Consider the following 6698-nt stretch of genomic DNA (forward strand, 5'->3'; position numbering starts at 1 on the left):
CAGCAAACCTGAAGTGAAGCATCGGAGTCTATAACTAGTGTCACAGGAATGGTTCAAAACATAGCCAGTAAGAAGAGTCAGTCTTCTTGTACTGAAGTCGGCATTGTGCCGTTTGTTATTAATTCCGATGCAATTTCTGTGTTTCATCGTCAATAAGAATGTCCAAGGGATACAGTAAAACTGAAGTGAAGCATCGGAATCTATAACTAGTGTCACAGGAATGGTTCGAAAGATAGACAGTAGGAAGAGTCAGTCTTCTTGTACTTAAGTCGGCATTGTGCCTTTTGTATTTAATTCCGATTCAATTTCTGTGTTTCATCGTCAATAAGTAAGTCAGAGGGATACAGTAAAACAGAAGTGAAGCATCGGAATCTAAAACTAGTGTCACAGGAATTGTTCAAAACATAGACAGTTGGATGAATCAGTCTTCTTGTACTTAAGTCGGCATTGTGCCTTTTCTATATAATTCCGATGCAATTTCTGTGTTTCATCGTCAATACGAAAGTCCAAGTGATACAGTAAACCTGAAGTGAAGCATCGGAATTTTATAACTAGTGTCACAGGAATGGTTCAAAACATAGACAGTAGGAAGAGATAGTCTTCTAGTACGTGAGTCGGCATTGTGCCTTTTGTATTTAATTCCGACCCAATTTCTGTGTTTCATCGTCAATAAGTATGTCAGAGAGATACAGTAAAACTGAAGTGATGCATCGGAATCTAAAACTAGTGTCACAGGAATTGTTCAAATCATAGACAGTAGGAAGAGTCAGTCTTCTTGTACTTAAGTCGGCATTGTTCCTTTTGTATTTAATTCCGATGCAATTTATGTGTTTCATCGCCAATAAGAAGGTCAAAGGGATTCAGTAAACCAGAAGTGAATCATCTGAATCTATAACTAGTGTCACAGGAATGGTTCAAAACATAGACAGTAGGAAGAGTCAGTCTTCTTGTACCTAAGTCGGCATTTTGCCTTTTGTATTTAATTACGATGCAATTTCTGTGATTTCTCGGCAATAAGAAGGTCAGAGGGATACAGTAAACCTGAAGTGAAGCATCGGAATCTAAAACTAGTGTCACAGGAATGGTTCAAAACATAGACAGAAGAAAGAGTCAGTCTTCTTGAATTTAAGTCGGCATTTTTCATTTTGTATATAATTCTGATGCAATTTCTGTGTTTCATCGTCTATAAGAAGGTCCAAGGGATTCAGCAAACCTGAAGTGAAGCATCGGAATCTATAACTAGTGTCACAGGAATGGTTCAAAACATAGCCAGTAAGAAGAGTCAGTCTTCTTGTACTTAAGTCGGCATTGTGCCTTTTGTTATTAATGACGATGCAATTTCTGTGTTTCATCGTCAGTAAGAATGTCCAAGGGATACAGTAAACCTGAAGTGAAGCATCGGAATCTATAACTAGTGTCACAGGAATGGTTCAAAACATAGACAGTAGGAAGAGTCAGTTCTCTTGTACTTAAGTCGGCATTGTGCCTTTTGTATTTAATTCCGATTCAATTTCTGTGTTTCATCGTCAATAAGTATGTCAGAGGGATACAGTAAAACTGAAGTGAAGCATCGGAATCTAAAATTAGTGTCACAGGAATTGTTCAAAGCATAGACAGTAGGAAGAATCAGTCTTCTCGTACTTAAGTCGGCATTGTGTCTTTCTATTTAATTCCAATGCATTTTCTTTGTCTCGTCGTCAATACGAAAGTCCAAGGGATACAGTAAACCTGAAGTGAAGCATCGGAATTTTATAACTAGTGTCACAGGAATGGTTCAAAACATAGGCATTAGGAAGAGATAGTCTTCTTGTACTTAAGTCGACATTGTGACTTTTGTATTTAATTCCGATTCAATTTCTATATTTCATCGTCAAAATGTATTTCAGAAGGATACAGTAAAACTTAAGTGATGCATCGGAATCTAAAACTAGTGTCACAGGAATGGTTCAAAACATAGACAGTAGGATGAGTCAGTCTTCTTGTACTTAAGTCGGCATTGTTCCTTTTGTATTGAATTCCGATGCAATTTATGTGTTTCATCGTCAATAAGAAGGTCCAAGGGATTCAGTTAACCTGAAGTGAAGCATCTGACTCTATGACTAGTGTCACAGGAATGGTTCAAAACATAGACAGTAGGAAGAGTCAGTCTTCTTGTACCTAAGTCGGCATTTTTCCTTTTGTATTTAATTCCGATGCAATTTCTGTGATTCATCGTCAATAAGAAGGTGAGGGGGATACAGTAAACCTGAGTGAAGCATCGGAATCTATAACTTGCGTCACAGGAATGGTTCAAAACATACACAGTAAGAAGAGACAGTCTTCTTGTACTTAATTCGGCATTGTGCCTTTTGTATTTAATTCCGATGCAATTTCTGTGTTTCATCGTCAATAAGAAGGTCCAAGGGATTCAGCAAACCTGAAGTGAAGCATCGGAGTCTATAACTAGTGTCACAGGAATGGTTCAAAACATAGACAGTAGAAGAGTCAGTCTTCTTGTACTTATGACGGCATTGTGCCTTTTGTATTTAATTCCGATGCAATTTCTGTGTTTCATCGTCAATACGGAGGTCCAAGGGATACAGTAAACCTGGAGTGAAACATCGGAATCTATAACTAGTGTCACAGGAATGGTTCAAATCGTAGGCAGTAAGAAGAGTCAGTCTTCTTGTACTTAAGTCGGCATTGTGCCTTTTCTATTTAATTCCGATGCAATTTCTGTGTTTCATCGTCAATAAGTTGGTCCAAGGGATTCAGCAAACCTGAAGTGAAGCATCGGAGTCTATAACTAGTGCCACAGGAATGGTTCAAAACATAGCCAGTAAGAAGAGTCAGTCTTCTTGTACTTAAGTCGGCATTGTGCCTCTTGTATTTAATTCCGACTCAATTTCTGTGTTTCATCGTCAATAAGTCGGTCAGAGGGATACAATAAAACTGAAGTGAAACATCGGAATCTAAAACTAGTGTCACAGGAATTGTTCCAAACATAGACAGTAGGAAGAATCACTCTTCTTGTAATTAAGTTGGCATTGTGCCATTTCTATTTAATTCCAATGCAATTTCTGTGTTTCATCGTCAATACGAAAGTCCAAGGGATACAGTAAAATTGATGTGAAGCATCGGAATTTTATAACTAGTGTCACAGGAATGGTTCAAAACATAGACAATAAGAGGAGATAGTCTTCTTGTACTTAAGTCGGCATTGTGCCTTTTTTTATTAATTCCGATGCAATTTATGTGTTTCATCGTCAATAAGAAGGTCCAAGGGATTCAGTAAACCAGAAGAGAAGCATATGAATCTATAACTAGTGTCACAGGAATGGTTCAAATCATAGACAGTAGGAAGAGTCAGACTTCTTGTACCTAAGTCGGCATTTTGCCTTTTGTATTTAATTCCGATGCAATTTCTGTGATTCATCGTCAATAAGAAGGTCAGAGGGATACAGTAAACCTGAAGTGAAGCATCGGATTCCATAACTAGTGTCACAGAAACGGTCAAAACATAGTCAGTTAGAAGAGTCAGTCTTCTTGTCCTTAAGTCGGCATTGTGACTTTTGTATTTAATTCCGTTGCAATTTCTGTGTTTCATCGTCAATAAGAAGGTCCAAGGGATACAGTAAACCTGAAGTGAAGCATCGGAATCTATAACTAGTGTCACAGGAATGGTTCTAACATAGACAGTAGCAAGGGTCAGACTTCTTGTACTGAAGACGGCATTGTGCCTTATCTATTTAATTCCGATGCAATTTCTGTGTTTCTTCGTCAATAATAAGGTCAGAGGGATACAGTAAACCTGAAGTGAAGCATCGGAATCTATAACTAGTGTCACAGGAATAGTTCAAAACATAGACAATAGGAAGAGTTAGTCTTCTTGTACCTATGTCGGCATTGTGCCTTTCGTATTTAATTCCGATGCAATTTCTGTGTTTCATCGTCAATAAGAAGGTCAGAGAAATACAGTAAACCTGAAGTGAAGCATCGGAATCTAAAACTAGTGTCACAGGAATGGTTCAAAACATAGACAGTGGGAAGAGTAAGTCTACTTGTACTTAAGTCGGCATTGTGCCTTTTCTATTTAGTTCCGATGCAATTTCTGTGTTTCTTCGTCAATAAGAAGGTCCCAGGGATACGTTAAACCCGAAGTCAAGCATCGGAATCTATAACTAGTGTCACAGGAATGGTTCAAAACTTAGTCAGTGAGAAGAGTCAGTCTTCTTGTACTTAAGTCGGCATTGTGCCATTTCTATTTAATACCGATGCAATTTCTGTGTTTCATCGTCAATATGAAGGTCCAAGGGATACAGTATACCCTGAGTGAAGCATCGGAATCTATAACTAGTTTCACATTAATGGTTCAAATTGTAGACAGTAAGAAGAGTCAGTCTTCTTGTACTTAAGTCGGCATTGTGCCTTTTCTATTTAATTCCGATGCAATTTCTGTGTTTCATCGTCAATAAGAAGGTCCACGTGATACAGTAAACCTGAAGTGAAGCATCGGAATCTATAACTTGCGTCACTGGAATGGTTCAAATCATAGACAGTAAGAAGAGTCAGTCTTCTTGTGCTTAATGCGGCATTGTGCCTTTTGTATTTAATTCCGATGCAATTTCTGTGTTTCATCGTCAATAAGAAGGCCCAAGGGATTCAGCAAACCTGAAGTGAAGCGTCGGAGTCTATAACTAGTGTCACAGGAATGGTTCAAAACATAGCCAGTAAGAAGAGTCAGTCTTCTTGTACTTAAGTCGGCATTGTTCCTTTTGTTATAAATTCCGATGCAATTTCTGTGTTTCATCGTCAATAAGAATGTCCAAGGGATACAGTAAACCTGAAGTGAAGCATCGGAATCTATAACTAGTGTCACAGGAATGGTTCAAAACATAGACAGTAGGAAGGTGTCAGCCTTCTTGTACTTAGTCGGCATTGTGCCTTTTGTATTTAATTCCGATTCAATTTCTGTGTTTCATCGTCAATAAGTAGGTCAGAGGGGTATAGTAAAACTGAAGTGAAGCATCGGAATCTAAAATTAGTGTCACAGGAATTGTTCAAAGCATAGACAGTAGGAAGAATCAGTCTTCTCGTACTTAAGTCGGCATTGTGCCTTTTCTATTTAATTCCAATGCAATTTCTTTGTCTCATCGTCAATACGAAAGTACAAGGGATACAGTAAACCTGAAGTGAAGCATCGGAATTTTATAACTAGTGTCACAGGAATGGTTCCAAACATAGACAGTAGGAAGAATCACTCTTCTTGTAATTAAGTTGGCATTGTGCCATTTCTATTTAATTCCAATGCAATTTCTGTGTTTCATCGTCAATACGAAAGTCCAAGGGATACAGTAAAATTGATGTGAAGCATCGGAATTTTATAACTAGTGTCACAGGAATGGTTCAAAACATAGACAGTAGGAAGAGATAGTCTTCTTGTACTTAAGTCGGCATTGTGCCTTTTGTTATTAACTCCGATGCAATTTATGTGTTTCATCGTCAATAAGAAGGTCCAAGGGATTCAGTAAACCAGAAGTGAAGCATATGAATCTATAACTAGTGTCACAGGAATGGTTCAAAACATAGACAGTAGGAAGAGTCAGACTTCTTGTACCTAAGTCGGCATTTTGCCTTTTGTATTTAATTCCGATGCAATTTCTGTGATTCATCGTCAATAAGAAGGTCAGAGGGATACGGTAAACCTGAAGTGAAGCATCGGAATCGAAAATTAGTGTCACAGGAATGGTTTAAAACATAGACAGAAGGAATAGTCAGTCTTCTTGAATTTAAGTCGGCATTTTGCATTTTGTATGTAATTCCGATGCAATTTCTGTGTTTCATCGTCTATAAGAAGGTCCAAGGGATACACTAAACCTGAAGTAAGCATCGGAATCTATAATTAGTGTCACAGGAATGGTTCAAAACATAAACAGTAAGAAGAGCCAGTCTTCTTGTACTTAAGTCGGCATTGTGCCTTTTCTATTTAATTCCGATGCAATTTCTGTGTTTCATCGTCAATAAGAAGGTCAGAGGGATACAGTAAACATGAAGTGAAGCATCGGAATCTATAACTGGTGTCACAGGAATGGTCAAAACATAGTCAGTAAGAAGAGTCAGTCTTCTTGTCCTTAAGTCGGCATTGTGCCTTTTGTGTTTAATTCCGATGCAATTTCTGTGTTTCATCGTCAATAAGAATGTCCAAGTGATACAGTAAACCTGAAGTGAAGCATCGGAGTCTATAACTAGTGTCACAGGAATGGTTCAAAACATAGACAGTAGGAAGAGTCAGTCTTCTTGTACTTATGTCGGCATTGTGTCTTTTGTATTTAATTCCGATGCAATTTCTGAGTTTCATCGTCAATACGAAGGTCCAAGGGATACAGTAAACCTGGAGTGAAGCATCGGAATGTATAACTAGTGTCACAGGAATGGTTCAATTCGTAGGCAGTAAGAAGAGTCAGTCTTCTTGTACTTAAGTCGGCATTGTGCCTTTTCTATTTAATTCCGATGCAATTTCTGCGTTTCATCGTCAATAAGACGGTCCAAGGGATTCAGCAAACCTGAAGTGAAGCATCGGAGTCTATAACTAGTGTCACAGGAATGGTTCAAAACATAGCCACTAAGAAGAGTCAGTCTACTTGTACTTAAGTCGGCATTCTGCCTTTTGTTATTAATTCCGATGCAATTTCTGTGTTTCATCGTCAATAAGAATGTCC

This window comes from Schistocerca piceifrons, unplaced genomic scaffold (assembly GCF_021461385.2).
Source record: "Schistocerca piceifrons isolate TAMUIC-IGC-003096 unplaced genomic scaffold, iqSchPice1.1 HiC_scaffold_476, whole genome shotgun sequence".
Lineage (NCBI taxonomy): Eukaryota > Metazoa > Arthropoda > Insecta > Orthoptera > Acrididae > Schistocerca > Schistocerca piceifrons.